The 19967-nt window shown below is 42.2% G+C and overlaps 1 protein-coding gene across 3 annotated transcripts in view; it reads left to right on the top strand.

The window, feature by feature from the left end:
• Nucleotides 1–10025: 10025 nt before the first annotated feature.
• The window catches only part of WSCD2 (WSC domain containing 2), a 542380-nt gene continuing 532438 nt past the window's right edge, over nt 10026–19967 (top strand). For 2 of the 3 annotated variants that reach the window (XM_073625860.1, XM_073625869.1), the window contains exon 1: nt 10026–10981. The gene's annotated coding sequence lies outside the window, so the exon portion shown is untranslated. The remainder of the gene's footprint in view (nt 10982–19967) is intronic. The other variant, XM_073625878.1, reaches the window with a different exon arrangement.

The raw sequence follows: 19967 nt of genomic DNA, 5'->3' as shown, positions 1-19967 counted from the left end.
AGCCTAGCCTTAAACTTTGCCCCTGTGCAGGAGACCAGTCACTGCTGCTCTCTCTCCTTGTGCAGGGTGACTGGCCTTGTATCCACCCCTCCTGTAGTTCCCTGCTGTCAGTTTTAGTGGGTGGAGTCTGCTGGGTCCCTCCTATAGCTCTTCTCTCTGCACAGACTATGTACAGCACAGTGATGATGACCAGGGGCGTTGCTAGCTGGCAAAAAGACCAGGGGCTTCAGCCCGAAGTCCAAAAACCGGGGGGGTGGGTGTATGTGGTGGTTGGCGCAGCTTTTTTTTTGGGCTGGGTGGTGGGGTTGTGTGACTTACCAGTGCCCATCAATGCTGACCAGCAGTAAACACACCTGCCTGACACTGACCATTACACCAACCTGCCTGACCTACATACACTGACCACTGACCTACATACACTGACCTACATACACTGACCACTGACCTACATACACTGACCTACATACACTGACCACTGACCTACATACACTGACCACTGACCTACATACACTGACCTACATACACTGTCCTACATACACTGACCTACATACACTGACCACTGACCTACATACACTGACCACTGACCTACATACACTGACCTACATACACTGACCACTGACCTACATACACTGACCTACATACACTGACCACTGACCTACATACACTGACCACTGACCTACATACACTGACCTACATACACTGACCACTGACCTACATACACTGACCTACATACACTGACCACTGACCTACATACACTGACCTACATACACTGACCATTGACCTACATACACTGACCTACATACACTGACCTACATACACAGATCACTGACCTACATACACTGACCACTGACCTACATACACTGACCTACATACACTGACCTACATACACTGACCACTGACCTACATACACTGACCTACATACACTGACCTACATACACTGACCACTGACCTACATACACTGACCTACATACACTGACCTACATACACTGACCACTGACCTACATACACTGACCACTGACCTACATACACTGACCTACATACACTGACCACTGACCTACATACACTGACCTACATACACTGACCACTGACCTACATACACTGGCCTACATACACTGACCACTGACCTACATACACTGACCACTGACCTACATACACTGACCTACATACACTGACCACTGACCTACATACACTGACCTACATACACTGACCTACATACACTGACCACTGACCTACATACACTGACCTACATACACTGACCACTAACCTACATACACTGACCTACATACACTGACCACTGACCTACATACACTGACCACTGACCTACATACACTGACCACTGACCTACATACACTGACCTACATACACTGACCACTGACCTGCCTGACCTACATACACTGACCTGCCTGACCTACATACACTGACTACTGACCTACATACACTGACTGCTGACCTGCCTGACCTACATACACTGACCTACATACACAAACTGTGTGTCTGACCTACCTCAGCTCAGCCGTGGTGTGCGGTCACAGCAGGCAGTCAGTCACTTGTCGCCGTCATGAGAGGAGCCGAGGAGGAGAGGAGAAGAGAGCCGCCTGCCCGAGCTGGGATGTAGCGTTCCCGCCTTCTGGAGCCTGCAGGCTAAAATGGATGTCACGTCACACGTCCCGCTCCAGAAGGCAGGAGCTGCGGCGCTCCGCCACTTTCGGCTGCACTCGGCCGCTATGGCACTCGGGGACTTGGCTGCTTTCAGCTGCACTCGGCCACTTTCGGCTGCATTCGGCCACTTTCGGCTGCACTCGGCCGCTATGGCACTCGGGGACTCACTCAGCTACTTCCGGCCGCACTTGGGCGCTATGGCACTTGGGGACTCGGCTACTTTCGGCCGCACTCGGCCACTTTCGGCCACACCCGCAATCAGATCGGTCCCGGCGGCCGGTGCTCGGGGCTAACAATGGAATGCAGCATTCCATAGACTCGGGGCTTTTCGGGGTCACGTTTGGGGCTTCAGCCCCCCCTAGCCACCCCCTCCCTGCGCCCCTGATGATGACACTCATAGGTGTGCACAGCCTATTGCATTAGGGTGTGCACCCCAAAGCTCAAACACACGTCTTTCTCTGCAGCCTCAGTTGCACTGGGCAGTGAATGAATGGGAAGTGCTCTGAACGGCTTGCTGTTCATTCACAGACACAGTTTAGTAACTCCACTTTTGTTGAAAAAAAAACATTCCCCTCTGGGTGATCAATGTACATTACAAGGATTATAAAAACCTTTGTTGCAAATTTGTACCTTTTGTTTTTCTGAAAAAATCACTTTGTGTTTGTCTGTGCCTCTGGGCTAAGTGGGTCTAATGGGAGTGGTTTCATAATTATCAGTCAGCTGTGGAAGCTGCAGAACACTAATGAGGGAATATGCAGGGTCTGCATCCCTTTAGACGTATTCCTATTGGGAGTATCTCACCAAAAATTACATTTTTGTTGAAATGGATGCCTGAAATCTGACTTGTATCTTAGTGTAGACTTCTAGGAAAATCAGTGAGCCAATCACACAAGCAGGAAATGATGTTTCTGGAGACTGGTCAGTACACATTCTGTGTACAGAACACCTCCAGGTAGCCTGGACCGGAAGCCTTGCCAGGAGGGGGAATCAGCACCACACATAGTTACATAGTAGGTGAGGTTGAAAAAAGACACAAGTCCATCAAGTCCAACCTATGTGTGTGATTATATGTTAGTATTACATTGCATATCCCTGTATATTGCGGTCATTCAGGTGCTTATCTAATAGTTTCTTGAAACTATCGATGCCCCCTGCTGAGACCACCGCCTGTGGAAGGGAATTCTACATCCTTGCTGCTCTTACAGTAAAGAACCCTCTACGTAGTTTAAGGTAAACCTCTTTTCTTCTAATTTTAATGAGTGGCCACAAGTCTTGTTAAACTCCCTTCTGCGAAAAAGTTATATCCCTATTGTGGGGACACCGGTATGGTATTTGTAAATTGAAATCATATCCCCTCTCAAGCGTCTCTTCTCCAGAGCGAATAAGTTCAGTACTCGCAACCTTTTCCTCATAACTAATATCCTCCAGACCCTTTATTAGCTTTGTTGCCCTTCTTTGTACTCCCTCCATTTCCAGTACATCCTTCCTGAGGACTGGTGCCTAGAACTGGAGAGCATGCTTTGTTAGCAGCAGCTTGGCATTGCATGCCATTGTTGAGCCTATCATCTACTAGGACCCCCAGGTCCTTTTCCATCCTAGATTCCAGAGGTTCTCCCCCCCCCAGCGTATAGATTGCATTCATATTTTTGCCACCCAAATGCATTATTTTACATTTTTCTACATTGAACCTCATTTGCCATGTAGTTGCCCACCCCATTAATTTGTTCAGATCCTTTTGCAAGGTTTCCACATCCTGCGGAGAAGTTATTGCCCTGCTTAGCTTAGTATCGTCCGCAAATACGGAGATTGAACTGTTTACCCCATCCTCTAGGTCGTTTATGAACAAATTAAACAGGATTGGTCCCAGCACAGAACCCTGTGGGACCCCACTACCCACCCCTGACCATTCTGAGTACTCCCCATTTATCACCACCCTCTGAACTCGCCCTTGTAGCCAGTTTTCAATCCATGTACTCACCCTATGGTCCGTGCCAATGGACCTTATTATGTACAGTAAACGTTTATGGGGAACTATGTCAAATGCTTTTGCAAAATCCAGATACAAAACGTCTACGGGCCTTCCTTTATCTACATGGCAGCTCACCTCCTCATAGAAGGTTAATAGATTGGTTTGGCAAGAACTATTCTTTACGAACCCATGCTGATTACTGCTAATGATACCGTTCTCATTACTAAAATCTTGTATATAGTCCCTGTGACAAACTCACCCGGGACAGAGGCTTTTGGAGGGGACTGAATGCCAGCCTCTTGCCTACTGATTATGGGCCCTGGCATTTGGGGGAACAGTGCGCTTTGTGAGCTGCATGCCTAGGGACCCTTGAGGTGGTGTTACTTTGGATACGGGTCCTTGTCCCCCAGGACACACAGACTCTGGGAACCTTGTGTATGCCATATTGGAAATGGTGACTGGGAGGGTATGTCTTGGATTGCTTAAAATGGGACAGTAATATTTATCCACAATATCTCCCAGGATATATGTAAAGACTATTCTTAGTTTATTTGATTCTGAACTCCACATGTTAGTTGAAAGAGCTGATCACATTAGCCTCTAGAACTGGGTGGTAGTCGGACAGTCTACTCATATTATATTTGGTTGCCTACTAGGCTGAGGAGGGGGGGGGAGATCACTGTTTGTATTGTTAATTGTAATTAGCTCCTGCTATTGTGTTTATAATACTGTGTGAAGCTCGGTGACCACAAGTCTGCCCAAAGGTCATGTCTCCGAGTCACCTAGTCTGGGTAAATGATTTAGTAAACTAGCTCATGTTAATTAGGTTAATTAGGTTACAGTTGTATTGGTAATAATATGAGCAGGATGGGGGAACCTCCTCTTTAACTGTATATAAAGACTTGTAATTTTAGTTCTAATAAATGAGTCCATGTTAGCAGCTAAGCAAATTTCGTCTTGTTTTGTGCTTGTGAGCGGTTGGAATATCTGATATCTAGATTCAGACTGGGGGGAAGTGGTATACTGACGGAAGCACTCAAGCGAAGTGTGGGGGACGTTCCGTTACAGTCCCTTATCATCCCCTCCAAGAGTTTACATACTATTGATGTTAGGCTAACTGGTCTGTAATTCCCAGGGATGCATTTTGGGCCCTTTTTAAATATTGGTTCTACATTGGCTTTTCTCCAATCACCTGGTACCATTCCAGTCAGTAGACTGTCAGTAAAAATGAGGAACAATGGTCTGGCAAATACTTAAACGAGTTCCGTAAGTACCCTCGGGTGCAAGCCATCTGGTCCTGGTGATTTATTAATGTCAAGTTTCCCAAGTCTAATTCTAATTCTGTCCATGGGGGTGCTTCCTGTGATGTATCATGAGGATAAACACTGCAGTTTTGGTTACTGAAGCCCCCCGATTTCCTCGTGAAGACTGAGGAGAAGAATAAATTCAATACCTTTGCCATCTCCCCATCCTTTGTAACCAGATGTCCTTCCTCATTCTTTATGGGGCCAATATGGTCTGTCCCTTTTTTACTGTTTACATACTTGTAATTGCAATTGCTCTCCTCCACTATGTGTCTTTCATGTTCTATCTTAACTATCCTTATTGCACCCTTACATTTCTTGTTGCATTCTTTATAAATTCTGAATGCTGATGATAATCCCTCAACCCTGTATTTTTTGAAGGCCTTCTCTTTGCTTTTATATGCATTTTTACATTGGAGTTAAGCCATCCAGGAATTTTGTTCGCTCTTTTAAATTTATTACCCAATGGGATGCATTGGCTAATGCCCTTATTTAATATGCTCTTAAAGCATACCCATCTCTCCTCCGTGTTCTTTGTTCCTAAAATTGTATCACAATTTATGCCTTCTAGCAAGGTCTGTAGTTTAGAGAAGTTGGCTCCTTTGAAATTCAGTGTCTTTGTATTCCCCTTATGTTTCCTATTTGTGTGATTTATACTGAAGCCAATTGACCTGTGATCGCTGTTTCCTAAATTTCCCTGTATTTCCACATCGTGATCAGGTCTGTATTGTTGGTAATCAGTAGATCCAGTAACGCTTTATTTCTAGTTGGTGCGTCTACCATCTGACCCATAAAATTGTCCTGCAAGACATTTAGGAACTGGCAAGCCTTAGATGAATGCGTGTTTCCCTCTGACCAGTCTATGTCTGGATAATTAAAATCTCCCATTATGATAACACTTCCCATCCTTGCTGCTAATCCAAATTCTGATAGGAAATCTGTCTCCCCCTCCTCCCTCAGGTTAGGGGGCCTATAGCATACTCCCAGTATTATTTTCCCCTTAGCTTCATCCCTCTGGAGCTCTACCCATAAGGATACCACCTTCTTCCTAGCTTCCTTAGTGATGTCATCTCTCACATTCACTTGTACATTATTATTGATATATAGGCATACCCCTCCTGGTGATTAGGGTGGGGTGTGCCCAGGCACACCTGGCACATCAACCTGCGCACGCCTATGATGACAATACTACTTTTACAAGGTAATAACTGGGTTTGCTAAGGCATTTGGCACTCACAAAGGGAATTTATATTGATTGTGACTATAGAGGAATATATTTAAATTAAAGTTTTTGTGCCTGGAATTCAGCTTCAGGCTCCATGCACACTAGTGTTTTTTTAAGCTCCTAGAAGCTGTTATTAGCATTTATTTTTCGGCTACTCCTAGAAGATAAATAGTGTAATCCTATGTGTCCATGCTCACTACTTTAGGCTATTAGCATTTTTTTGAGCTTCAGCATCTAGGAGCAAACAAATAATTGTTTTTGTAGAGTTTCTTGGAACATTTTTCCAGCAGAAAAAAAGAGGAATGCTCCTAACTGCTTCTAAATGCTACTAAAATGCTACTGACAGCTTTTTTTCTTCATGTACTGCAAAAACCCTAAAACAATGCTAATGCACCTAAACGCTACTAAAATGTTACTAGAAGCTGGCACAACAGCATTTTTCATCCAGCATTTTGTTTCTAGCTTTTCTTGAGCTTAAAGCGGACCTTCAGTAATTTTTTAATCTTTCCATCTATTAAATCTTCCATCTATTAAATCTATCCTTGTTGTTTTAACTTTGGATAGTAAAAAATTTTTTTTCTGCCGTTATATACCTTATACAGCCCACTTCCTGTTTCTTGTCTGGTCATTAGTCTAGGCTTATGACATCACGCACAGCTCTCTTTCTCACTCTCGTGAGAGTTTGCCAGGAAGGGAGGGGAGGATGAGTCATAAGAGGGCTAATCAGAGCAGCAGGGCTGCAGAGCTGGAGGTGTGCTTCTTTGTGTCTGTGTAAATCCAGGAAGTGAACAGGCAGCAGCTTTAGCTGCCCAAAGTTAAAATGGATGCAGCCAGACTCAGTGGAGGGAGATTTCTGTAGCATATTTGGCAAGTATAGAATCACAGTATATATAAAATAATATGCAAAGTGGTTGGAGGGAAGCTTCAGAATGGCAAAGGTGTTTTTATTACAAATTATGTGAGCAGACTGCAGTTCCTCTTTAACCACTTCAATACCAGGTACTTACCCCCCTTCCTGCCTGAGACAATTTTCAGCTTTCAGGGCTGTCACTGTTTAACCACTTCAGCCCCGGAAGATTTTACCCCCTTCCTGACCAGAGCACTTTTTGCGATTCAGCACTGCTTTGCTTTAACTGACAATTGCGCAGTCATGCGACGTTACACCCAAACAAAATTGACGTCCTTTTTTTCCCCACAAATAGAGCTTTCTTTTGGTGGTATTTGATCGCCTCTGCGGTTTTTATTTTTTGCGCTATAAACAAAAATGAGCGACAATTTTGAAAAAGACGCAATATTTTTTACTTTTTGCTATAATAAATAACCCCCAAAAATACATGAAAAAAAAACATTTTTTTCCTCAGTTTAGGCCGATACGTATTCTTCTACATATTTTTGGTAAAAAAAAATCGCTATAAGCGTATATTCATTGGTTTGCGCAAAAGTTATAGTGTCTACAAAATAGGGGATATTTTTATGGCTTTTTTATTATTAATTTTTTTTGTACTAGTAATGGCGGCAATCTGCATCTTTTATCGGGACTGCAACATTATGGCGAACACGTCGGGCAATTTTGACACATTTTTGGGACCATTGGCATTTTTACAGCGATCAGTGCTATAAAATTGCATTTATTACTGTAAAAATGTCACTAGCAGTGAAGGGGTTAAGTGTGTCCTAGTGTGTGTTCTAACTGAAGGGGGGATGGGACTGTGCAGGGGACATGACAGATTGTCTCTGTCTCTGACTCTGTATGAACAGACGATCTGTCTGTTCTCCCCTCAGAGAACTGGAAACTGTGTGTTTACACACACACATCCCAGTTCTCGGTGTGTCCCGAGTAATCGCGGGAGCCCGGCGGTCAGGACCACCGGGCACTCGCATCTGTTCTGTGGGTGAACAGGGGACACGCGCATGCGCGCCTCCGGCAGCACACCCATGCCCCCTAGTGGCTGTCTATGTTACCGACATAACATGACGGCTATTTGCGCAGCCAAGCCATGTTGCTGCAGTGCAACTGCGGCGGCTGGTCGGCATGCAGTTAAATGACAATTGCGTGGTCATGCTACATTGTACCCAAACAAAATGTTTATCTTTTTGTTCCCACAAATTGAGCTTTCTTTTGGTGGTGTTTGATCACCTCTGCTGTTTTTTATTTTTTGCTCAACAAATAAAAAAAGACCGAAACTTTAAAAAAAAAAGTTTTTCTTTTGTTTCTGTTATAAAATTTTGTAAATAAGTAAATTTTCTCCTTCACTGATGGGCACTGATAAGGCGGCACTGACGGGTAGTGATAAGGCGGCACCAATCAGATGGCACCAATCAGGTGACACTGACGGGCACTGATGATGGGCACTGATAGGCGGCACTGATGAGCACTGATAGGCGGCACTGATAGACAGCACTGCTGGGCACTGATGGGCACTGATACGCGGCACTGATAGATGGCACTGACAGGCATCACTGATGGCACTGGCACGCACCGATTGCCATCTGCCTTGGCACTGATTGTCATCTCCCTGGTGGACCAGGGTGGCATATCTTTTGGGTTACCTTTGTGGGCATCCCTGGTGGTCTGGCGGCATCCCTGGTGGTTCTGGGTGGGCATCTGCAGGGGAGGGGGCTGCGCTGATAAACAATCAGCACAGGCCCCTCCATCAGGAGAGTCGCCGATCGGCTCTCCTCTACTCGCATCTGTCAGACGCGAGTGAGGAAAAGCCGATCAACGGCTTCTCCTGTTTACATTGTGATCAGTCGTGATTGGACACGGTTGATCACGTGGTTAAGAGCCTCTGTCAGGGGCCCCTTTACCAAGATTGGTGTAGCGGTGTGTCAGACTGACACGCCGCACCACCAATCGCCACGCAGTTATCCTGCTGGACATCTATCACGCCCAGTCAGGATAACTGAACCACCGTCCGGCCGTCATTTTGCTATAGGCCTGGCTAGTGTGCATGGAGCCTTAAAGTGATAGTAAACCTTGGATGTTTAAAAAAAAACACCTGTAAGGCAATTGCATAATGTGCTGGTATGCTATGCATACCAGTACATTATGAAATACTGACCTTGGAATGAAGTCTTCCAGTGGCACGCTGCATGCTAAGGGTTCTGACATCTTCCCCCGGTCTTTCTTCTGGGTTCCTGTGCTCCGGCTATGTGATTTCCCGGAGCCATAATTACGTCACTCGTGATCACAGGATCACAGGAACCCTCGGTTTCAGCACAAAGCTCTGACGGTCCGGCAAGGTATGAGTTATGTGTGTGTTATGTGTAGGCACAAATTGTCCATGTGAAACGCGTCAACAACAGTGTTCCTGTTTGTTGTCTGGCACGGTGACAATAAAGAGTTTTAAAGGCTTTGATACCATTGTGGTGTGGGGCCATCCTTTTTCCTTCATCTGCATATTCACGGTGGCGATCCGGGGCGAGCAACTATAGTGTTCACATTATGTCTGGACCTTCAGAGGGCATGTGCCGGTGACGTAACTGGCTGAATCCAGGGTGAATATTTCCTAAACGGTGGACGGTTAGGTAGGGTTGCCACCTCATCCCTTTAAAACCGAACACCTGATTACACAGGTTCTGTGGCTGATTAAGGTGGTAAGTAAACTCACTTGGTGCCTTATTTGCAGTAAATTAGCCTCAGAACCTGTATAATTCATGTGTGTTCAGGTTTAAAGGGATGAGGTGGCAACCCTACGTTTAGGAGATATTCATTTTACCAACAGGTAAGCCTTATTGTAGGTAAAAATCACCAAGCGTGCTTTACATCCGCTTTAAGTTGGTGGGGGGTGTATACTCAAAATTCTACCCCTGTGAATAAGATTGTGCTGCAACCACATGTATTGCACACGGTTTTGCGCAGGGTTAAAAAAGACTTGGAGGAGGCGTCTCTTCTCTGCCTGTCAAATGCCTCTAGAAAGCAGTCCTTCCGTGGAAAGTCTGCCGCACATCCAAACTTAGCCATAAACCTGCTCTTCTCCCTTCGCCAAGGAAACAAACGTCTGAAGCTTGATACATGTGCAAAAAGCTTGTAAAACGCCTGCAAAAAAAAAAAAAATCGCTTTAAAAATCACTAGGAACACGCTCTGCTCAGGTGTGCATACAGGCACATTTTTGTTATGCACATGCTTGTATGTTATGCTCCATCATTACTTGGGCTATGTAATGAACACAGATTTCAGCTGCATCAGAAAAACGAATGTTTCCTCCTGGGGATGTGATGAATATATAAGGAGAGACACAGGCTGTGGCAGCAGAGTCTCCAGATCAAATGGCAGTTAATGAGTTAAGCAGTAGGCAGTGCTGTGGGCCTTTGAATAATAGTGCAGCTGAGTGGAGCTGCAGCAAGGAGAGAGATCTGGATAGAGATGTTAACTAAAGGAGATCACAGAGCCTTCCAGCACTGCTAGAGCACATCACTGCCTACTATTCCACACACTGAGGGAGACCTATCTCTACCTGATTTAAGGATGCTGTCAGTTTAGGGGGACTTGTCTTTTTTTTCTTTTTTTTTTTTCAGCACTGCAGGACTGGATAGCTATTCCCTGAAAGCCAAAAGCTGGTGATTTCTAGGAGGGCTTTCTGCTTTTCCACATCCTTCTGTGAGATTGCACTTACTCTGAGACACAAAGTGCTGAAGCTGCTGTATACAGTACATCGCAGACACCAAGAAGCAGCTGGCACAGGCTCTGGATACCAACTGCCATTCACCTCCGATCTAATGCAGCAATTGTCGGGATAAAGGTCGGAGGATGCCTCTGAGGGGTGCCAACTGCTAGCTGGGCAGCTGGCAACGTGCAAGTTGACCATCAGATCAGCAGACAGGTAAGGGCAAAGATAATGTTACTTTACAAGCCTTGCTAATTAAAGCTGTTAATGATTTATCAACATATTGTAGCAATCAGAAATGTTACCTGCCAGTGCTAACAGCTAAAGCCCGAACTGTACATTCCAGTACGAGTAACTTTGCTAGTTAGGCTTGCTGGATAAACTTTATCACCCGGATGGTTAAAGGTAAAGCTGGATGTCAGTGTTGGGGCTTTTTCCCTGGTATTGGTTTAAATGATGGGGGGCAAGAATGCTGTGTGCTTTCCATTCATAGCCATAAGGCTGTATTATATTAATATAGTGGATCTAGAGAATGACAATGTACCTGTCAAAGGATGCTGTGCTGTGAAAGCATCTTTACAACTTTAAGGCTATCTAGAAATAGCAGCAAACTGGTCTTCAGCTAAGAGGGTCATTCCCTGAAATCAGGAGATCCTTGTCCATTGTGCACTAGGTGTTGTGTTATTTGTAGTGATTTGGAGTGGCAAGTTTCAGGTTAGTTAGCTCCATGGCAAGTGATGCAGTGTCACAGAGAGAGGCAGATGTCTGGACGACAGGTGAGCAGGGCAGCCAGTGAGACCAGTTAAATCCTTACAAGCTAGAGTTTGTCTTGTACACTCCAGCACACATCAATGTGCAGATTGCTGCTTAATGCACCAGTGCTTTCCATAAATCTGTGCTTCTAGCTGATCTTTGCTAGAAACTGTGCTTTAAGCAAGAACAGTTTTATGTATTCCTGCATTCTGAACATTTCATTCCCACTGACAATTTTTCTTCCACCTTTCTTTTTTTTTTTTAGCTTCGGCAAGTCATTTCAGCAGTCGTGCATAATGAACTGAACTCACATGTATGCCCTATCCATAAAGGCTTCCATTAAAATGACATTTCTGCACTTTTCTGTTTTTTTTTTTTCCACAGTAATAAAATACAAATCACAATTTGTCTCCAACACAGTTCATTATTTTGCACATAGTACAATTCATAAGGATTATCTGCTTCTATAGACTGTGGTAGCATCTGCCATAATAATATATTAAGATGGGGTCTTTTGAGTGCTTGTTAGACCTTAGCCTAGGTAAGGCAATTTTATACAGAATACATTAGGTAAGACTGGCAGCTTATTCAGACAACAGATCTGTACTAAGACTTTGTGTCTCTCATGCTATTCCTAATGAAATGTGAAAAGCAAGCACCGTGATAGCCTCTGCTGTGTAGCCAAACTTCTCTACAGACTCACTAATCGGTCAAAGAAGGCATCACTTTCTCTACAGTAAACCACAGCATGCTTGCAAGAGTTAACTGGTTCCATGGGTGTCTTCCCTGGGAATGAAAGGCTTACCGTGCCATGAATTTTAGCTATAGTTGCACTAAGTGGATTATTGGTATATTATAGCATGGATTACTTGTGATATGCCATAATATTATAGGGTTTAGCCAGTGGTGCATGCTCGTCATCAATAATGATTGCATTTGTGGTGTTAGTCCCCTTCATTACATATGGAAGTAAATCTATCCTGGCACTTTTAATCCTTATATACTGCCTTATAAATCCTTTTCTTTCCACACAATAACTCTGTACGTCAGTAAGTTGAATTATTTACAGTCCTTTATTCCTAATGACAGATATATGCCCATTTTGATACAAGCATTGCAGAATTTTAATACATGTACTTTTGTCTATGTATTGGTTAAAGGAGCAATATTTAAGTCATATTTCTAATTAGCTTCAAAATTCTACAGCCTGTTCCTCTGCTGGTGGGTTAACAGCACTACTGTTTTTGATTAGACACTACACTGTCTGAACAGGAACATTCTCATCACAGATCAAACCCAAATCATTAAAAGGCACTTGTAACTGACAGCTGTCACAATGTCATATTTGTAGAGCTTTACTTGGCATTCATTACCATCTCTCATTACTTTATCTCATGACAATATTGCAGATTGGTCTACACACTACAGTAGATATTACTGGAAATTGATGAAGATTGCTTGGTTTTTGAGCATTTTGAAGCATGGATGAGTGTACGGAAAGGTGATGACAGGGTTGAGAATAATGATCTCTTCAGATTTAAATTTACTCATGATTGCCCCAGTCCTCACTGGAATGAGTTCTGATTGGATCTGTTTAAAGATATGATGGCCACTATTGTATATTTTAATGGTTGGAAATAGGCAATGCGAACTGCACAATATCTACTTAAATGGAATTGCCTTTTATCATAAATTAGAGTTTTAGAGTTTCTTCCAATGTATATTAAGGGACTAAGGGATTTGATTAGGGTGCTAAAGATTCCTGCTTACACTGTTGGCTGTAATATACCGATTGCAGTTCAGTATCTTCTTAGGTGTTTTCACCTGCAGCCATTTACCGTATACTACACAAACTTCAACAAATGGAAAAATCCTCATTCTATTTATTACACCCGCTTATCTCCGTGAAAAAAAAATCAGACTGTCAGACTAGTATTGATGGAACCCAAAAAATGCTCAGTGTCATACATAGTGCTTGCTTAATGATGACTTGAAGTTGCAGGAACAGAAACTTACCTCAATCTTTGCAAAGTGATGCAGATCCCTCTCTTGACAATACTTAAAGTGTTACTAAACCCAGAACCCTGCATTTACTATATCTGGTCTTCCACAGTACACAGAACATGGAAATGCAATTATATTTGTAAATATAAACTGCTAGTGCTAAATAGCTTTTCTCATTAGCTGTACATAACAGTCTTGTGACTTCTATCAGTGTCCTGGCGAGCACTGGTTAAAGCATGTAGGAGGAGTTTTCATTCTCTTCTGACTGTCCTATGAGGCTCCATGAACCCTGACCCTCTGTCTGGACAGTGCTCATTGGGCCTGTGCTGATGAAATGCACCTTCCCAAAAAAAGAGCTCTCTAGCAATACACACCAAACTGAGCATGTGCAGAGTGCCTCCTAGGGCTCTGTTCTATCAGCACAGTGATTGTAAAAGAAGGGGAGGGTCAGAAGACAGGATCAAACAGCCTTTTTACACAGTGTGGAGGATTAACCCTTTAGATTTCACATGAATATAATGAGCATGCTTTACTGCATATACAGACAGATTTTACTGTTGTGGATTTAGTAACAGTATGTCTATAGTCTTTTTTTTTCTGTTTGAGTAGGAAAAGGAAATAAAAAAAGCCCTGTTAGGTTTTTTTTTTTTGCCGTCTACCAATCTTTCGCTTCCTTTCCCATAAAACATCAGAAATAAGAACAAATTCTTTATACTGAGGGGATATCCCCTCTTATTCAGTTGTCACCAGAACAAAGTCCTTATTGAAAGTGTCCTTTCTATTCTTGTTCTGTTGACTGTTTTCTCTCACTTTCAGTCTTGAAGAAAGTGGTCACCAGGACTTATTTCCTTATTTCCTTATCACTTTTATAAAAAAACAAATGGCTTTAGATACAATTTTATGTCTTACCTTCGCTTTTGAAAATAACAGTTTGTTGCGATTATGCCAATACCAAGGCTTCATCCGAATTTAGGGGTTGTGACATTCTTTTGACTTCATTAGCTTTATGTAAGTTCTGGGCCAGTGAAAACTCTGAGGACCAAGTCTGGTCAGGTCAGGGATGGCAGTGCCTGAAAGTTGCTTCACATTCCCCGTTTGGTTTTTCTAATTACAAATTTATTTTCTTTACTCGGTCTACTATCTGCTAAGCAAAACCGTGTTAATACTGAATATGAAGGAGTCATCATCTTAAAATTATTTTTAAGGATGGACTGTGCACATACTTAGTTTGTCAGATGTAATTTGTGCACATACTTAGTTTGTGCAAAAGGACAGGGTAATTCTTTAACCATTCCTAGAGGTCAGGTTTAGCTAGCCAGTATTTTTATAATGGCAATGATTGCATTCAGGATCTACCTGAACAAGTGAACATCATATTATGGTTTATGATAGTGAGCCTGTATGAGATCCAGGGCAATTTTTAGGAAAACACTTTCTCCCCACAGTCTTATAGGCCATAACGAGAGAGAAGGGGATGCATGAGTGGAATCATGAGGTAGACAAGAAGAAAGGTTTACATTTATGTTTATAGTGAGGGCTGTGTAGTGTAATTTCGAAGCTAAAGGATTATTGTATCTATGCACCTGAGAGTTGTGCATGGTAACATACAACAGGTGGTACTTCAGCTCTGCATACATTGTGATGATGGTACACCACTGATCAAAGTTTGGGAAGCACCATGCCTGCATAATATTTCTGGTTGCTGGCTGTAAACTGAAACAAAATACCTGATTCACTAACCACTTTGAATAGTTTTGCATGATATGGAACATCTCATTGGAACTCTATTTAGCAAATAAATATTAAGACACACCAAATCATATGGTAAATACCAGACATGTCAAAATGTTATTTGGGCATGCCCCAGGCCCATTGCTTGTTTATAAGTTTTGAATGCTGGATGCAATTCCTGTTATTTATAAAACCCACAGGGATCGAAAGACCTATACATAATTTTAGCGAGATCATACAACTGTACAGATATCTGTAGGCAATAAATTAAGAATGAAAAAACAGACATTAGATTTAGTGCAAAACAGGGCCTTAATATTCCTAAAAAAAGACAGATCATTTTGCAGCATTTGTATTCTGGTAAACATGCAAAGTTTTAAGATTTAGTAACCACAATATATTACATGCAAGGCTAAAAATGATATTTTCATGCCAAACACATATTGGGGTTGATTTACTAAAACTGAAGAGAGCAAAATCTGGAGCATCTGCACATGTTAGCCAATCAGCTTCTAACTTTAGCTTGTTCAATTAACCTTTGACAGTAAGGCTCAGTTCACATCTAGGTGTTTTTAGGCCTTTTTTCTGCTCTAAGCCTCAGCTCTAAAAACGCCCAACAAGACAAATCCCAGTCATTTCAATGGCCCCTGTTCACATCTGAGCATTCTGTTGCCTTAAGCAAAATACCCGTCTCTCAAAAAGTACATGAGCTTCTTTTTGGCAGGTTTACAGGCGTTTCTACTGCTTTTCATTGGTGACTTGTCATCTTCAAAATAAAAATAGCAATGCCTAGATGTGAACTGAGCCTAAAAACTGGAAGCTGATTGGTTTCTATGAAGAGCTGCAGCAGATTTTGCACTCTCCAGTTTTAGTAAATCAACCCCTATTTTTTCTTGACCACCCACAATAACAATGCACCATTCATCACATGCAAAACAGAGCATATAGAAAGATGAATCTTTTTGATGACAAAGTACACAGTCACTAACATAACACACATTGAGCACCTCTGGTCTGTCCACATGAGCACCTAAAGTGCACCTATTACAAAAGAATTATGTGGGATTCTTTTTGACAGTGTCAGTTACCTGGCTGTCATGCTGATGGCTTAAAGTGTTACTAAACCTACTAATATGAAAATAGTTCATCTGCCCCCCCCCCCCCCCCCCCCACAGTGCCCACAGCTTGTAAACCTTCTTTTTACATTAAAATACTGCCACTATATACCTTTTTGGCTGATTTGTATACCACGGTCAGTGATAAACTGCACAGGTTCTCCAGTGCTGAGAGTTCAGGTAGGAGGAGATTTCCACTACAGCCTGTATACACGCTCACATGTGTGAAGTCAATATCATGTGACCTGGCTAGCTCTGAGAACAAGTGAATGTTCTCTCCAGCATAAAAGACACAACTGAGCATGTGCAGGTCGGCTACCCTGCCTATGGTAGCTGGCGTTCCCCAGATAGACAGTACAGGAGGGGGAGGATCTGTGCATATAGGATAAAACAGCCTTTTTACACAATGCAGAGGATTAACCCCTTAAGTTCCACAGTGAGTATAACAAGCATGCTATGCTGCATATACAGACTGATTTTACTTTTGTTGGTTTAGTAATACTTTAACTTCTGTGCTTTGTGTTACTGACCCAGGTCAAGCATAGGGACAAGGAATTCTGACACTAATTTACAGCATCCTTGTTCCAAGTTGGTTACCCAGAGCTATTATAGCCATACACATCTAGGCATTGAGCATTTTCAGAAGGAGGCTAGAAATAGAGGCTCCTGTACTATTTACAATGGCTTTCAGTAAACAATTTTTATTTTTTTTCCCATCAGCTCATCCCCCACAGTTATTACCTTTTGTCTCCACTTGACCCTCCCTTCTAGATTGTAAGCTCTAACGAGCAGGGCCCTCTGATCCCTCCTGTATTGATTTGTATTGTAAGTGTACTGTCTGCCCCATGTTGTAAAGCGCTGCGCAAACTGTTGGCGCCATATAAATCCTGTATAATAATAATAATAATAACAAATGTGAGGCATTTTTAATTTTATACTCTTATGAAACCTGAAACCAAAGGTGTATCCAAAACTAAGGGTTGTTACTAGAAAAGGAATCAAGGGAGAGTCTTGTAATGGAGCACTTGTTCTGGTGATGGCTTGATCACTTTTAGGGTGCATGCATACAGGCACAAAATACGTTGCGCTCAAATTCGTAATGCGTTTTTACTGATCTGAATGCAGCTACAATGGGCCCATGTACACAGGTGAGCACAGCTCCATAATCTGGAGCTAAATTTAGCTGTGCAAAAAAAAAAAAGACCATTTTTAGCATGCTACACATTTAAATGTTTGTGCTAACATTTACATAGGACCGGCATTCAGCATAAATGATAAATGTACACTACTAGTCCTGAATACCAAGGTTGCCAGCAGACAGGACACTCTCAGCAGCCTAAGATACTAGGCCTCAGGAGCCACCTGCGCCCCAGCAACCTAGGACTTGGGGTGACAGGAGCTGCCTGTATCCTAGCAATCTAGGAGTCTAGATGCTGCATCCTCATTTGCTCTGTATGCAAGAAAACCAATATTTTAATAAAAACGCTACATGGAAAACCTCTAGAAAACAAGCTGGTAGTGCCACAATGAAACAATTTAATTTATAATAAATAACTGAAAAAAAAAGTCCTGTGCCCTGCTATAATAAAAATGAACAAATTGCTAAATGATTGACATGCACCCTCCAGTGCTACAGAGATATAGACATCTAGATGGTATCACTGGACAAGAATGGGAATGCTGCTGCCCACCTCAGAGTAAACATCCTTATAAAGGGAGGGTATAGGCGGAGAGTGGTTACATTTCAGTTCATATAAAATGAGGAAGGGGACGCTTCCCTCGAAACACGTAAGACTTTACCGACGGACCAATGGGGCTGTGCTATGCTGTCCCCGGTGCTGGAGAGTAATATGATGTGATTCAATGCCTTTTTTCTAAGCACACTTGTAAGTATGTTTTTTTGTGTGCAATTTATGACCAATAAAGGTTTATGGCAATGCACTAGGCATTTGCGCCTGCCTTTGTGTATTTTTCGCAATATATGTAGGCTACTAAAACGTGAATAGCCATGGTTAATGCCAATAATTCATGTATACAAATACAAAACATAGGGGTTGATTTACTAAAACTGGAGAATGTAAAATCTGGTGCAGCTGTGCATGGTAGCCAATCAGCTTCTAACATTGGCTTGCTCAGTTAAGCTTTGACAAAAAAAAAAAAAAACTGGAAGCTGATTGGTTTCTATGCAGAGCTGCACCAGATTTTGCACTCTCCAGTTTTAGTAAATAAACCCCATAGTTTAAAATGTATACAAAATGATATACATTACATACATAATTAAAACAAATGATACATAATTTATAACAAGTAAATGATACAATCCATTTATGTGACATGAATATATCAAAATTTCACCAAATAGACTGTGCATCCACAGGCTTGCTCTGAATGGCTGAGGTGGGTGAATGACATCACAATCTCCACCTCAGCCATTCAGAAGAAGCCTAATATTCATTAATAAAAATACAAGGCTTCCTGTGACTGGCTGATCCGCACTCTGTCTGGTTCAGTTTTGTTCCGGGAACAGGTTGGGTTGTCTTTGTGCCACTGTCAGAACACCGTGCAGTATGCAGTATGTAGCTAATGCTTTACACAGTTCATACAATGCTGACAGCATCCATATGTAGTAGCAAAAAAAAACATTGTTTAGCCAGAATGAATTATTTAAAATGATAACAAAGCTGAAGTTAGGCTTTAATATTTTAAAAGGTCTTATATAGGACTTTTTCCTGCGGCCAGTATCTATCACTGCTGGAAGCCTTCTGACATCTTGTACACAATATTGGTGTTCTGTATAGTGTTATTAGTGTAGAGTTTTATTCAGTTTTTAATATGATTTTTTATTGAACTGAGCACTGTGCAGTCTTTTATTTTTATTCCATTGAGCACTCCTAGAAAAGTTTGTTAAGGGAAGCTAAATGTTACAACCTCTGTGTTATATTAAGGGACACTGTTCAGGGTGAGAATGTGTCCACTGGTGGCTGCACTGTATCCTTTCTACACTATTTCATGCACTTTAATTGGTGAAGATTACAGATAAGAATGGATGCACATTATAATTGATGAGCTTGTGATATATTCACATCACTTATACAGAATGTTTTGTATAATTTGTTATAATTATGTATGTAATTTTGTATGATTTTTTTTTATGCATAACATTACATTATATTACGTATAGTTCTGACATGTCACAATATACAAATACAATTTATTTAACAAAAAAAGACCCTTTGTCAGAAAAACAGTTCTTGAGCTCAGTTCCAATGACTCTCAAGGTCTGCCTGACGGGAAGGATGTCCTCAGTCTGCTGCTACGAGGAGGAAGCATTTCTTTAGTTTTATTTACTCAAGCCATCACTCATGTTGTACAAAGTAGCTTTGCAGTGAACAAGGTGAGAGGCATCAACCAGTAGAGGCAGTACCATGTGTCGTGGTCCACTGCTCTGCTAAAAACAAGGGTCATTTATTTATTTTTTTTAATCCTTTTTGGTACATAGGCAGCTCATTCATAATGAATGGGCTGCCTTACTGCAATTCACATTACCTTGTAAAGTGGCGCACCTTAACATACATTCATTAACATGCTGCAACAGATTA

Source organism: Aquarana catesbeiana, linkage group LG01 (assembly GCF_042186555.1).
Source record: "Aquarana catesbeiana isolate 2022-GZ linkage group LG01, ASM4218655v1, whole genome shotgun sequence".
NCBI classification, from domain to species: domain Eukaryota; kingdom Metazoa; phylum Chordata; class Amphibia; order Anura; family Ranidae; genus Aquarana; species Aquarana catesbeiana.
This window is presented reverse-complemented; position numbering and strand designations above follow the sequence as displayed.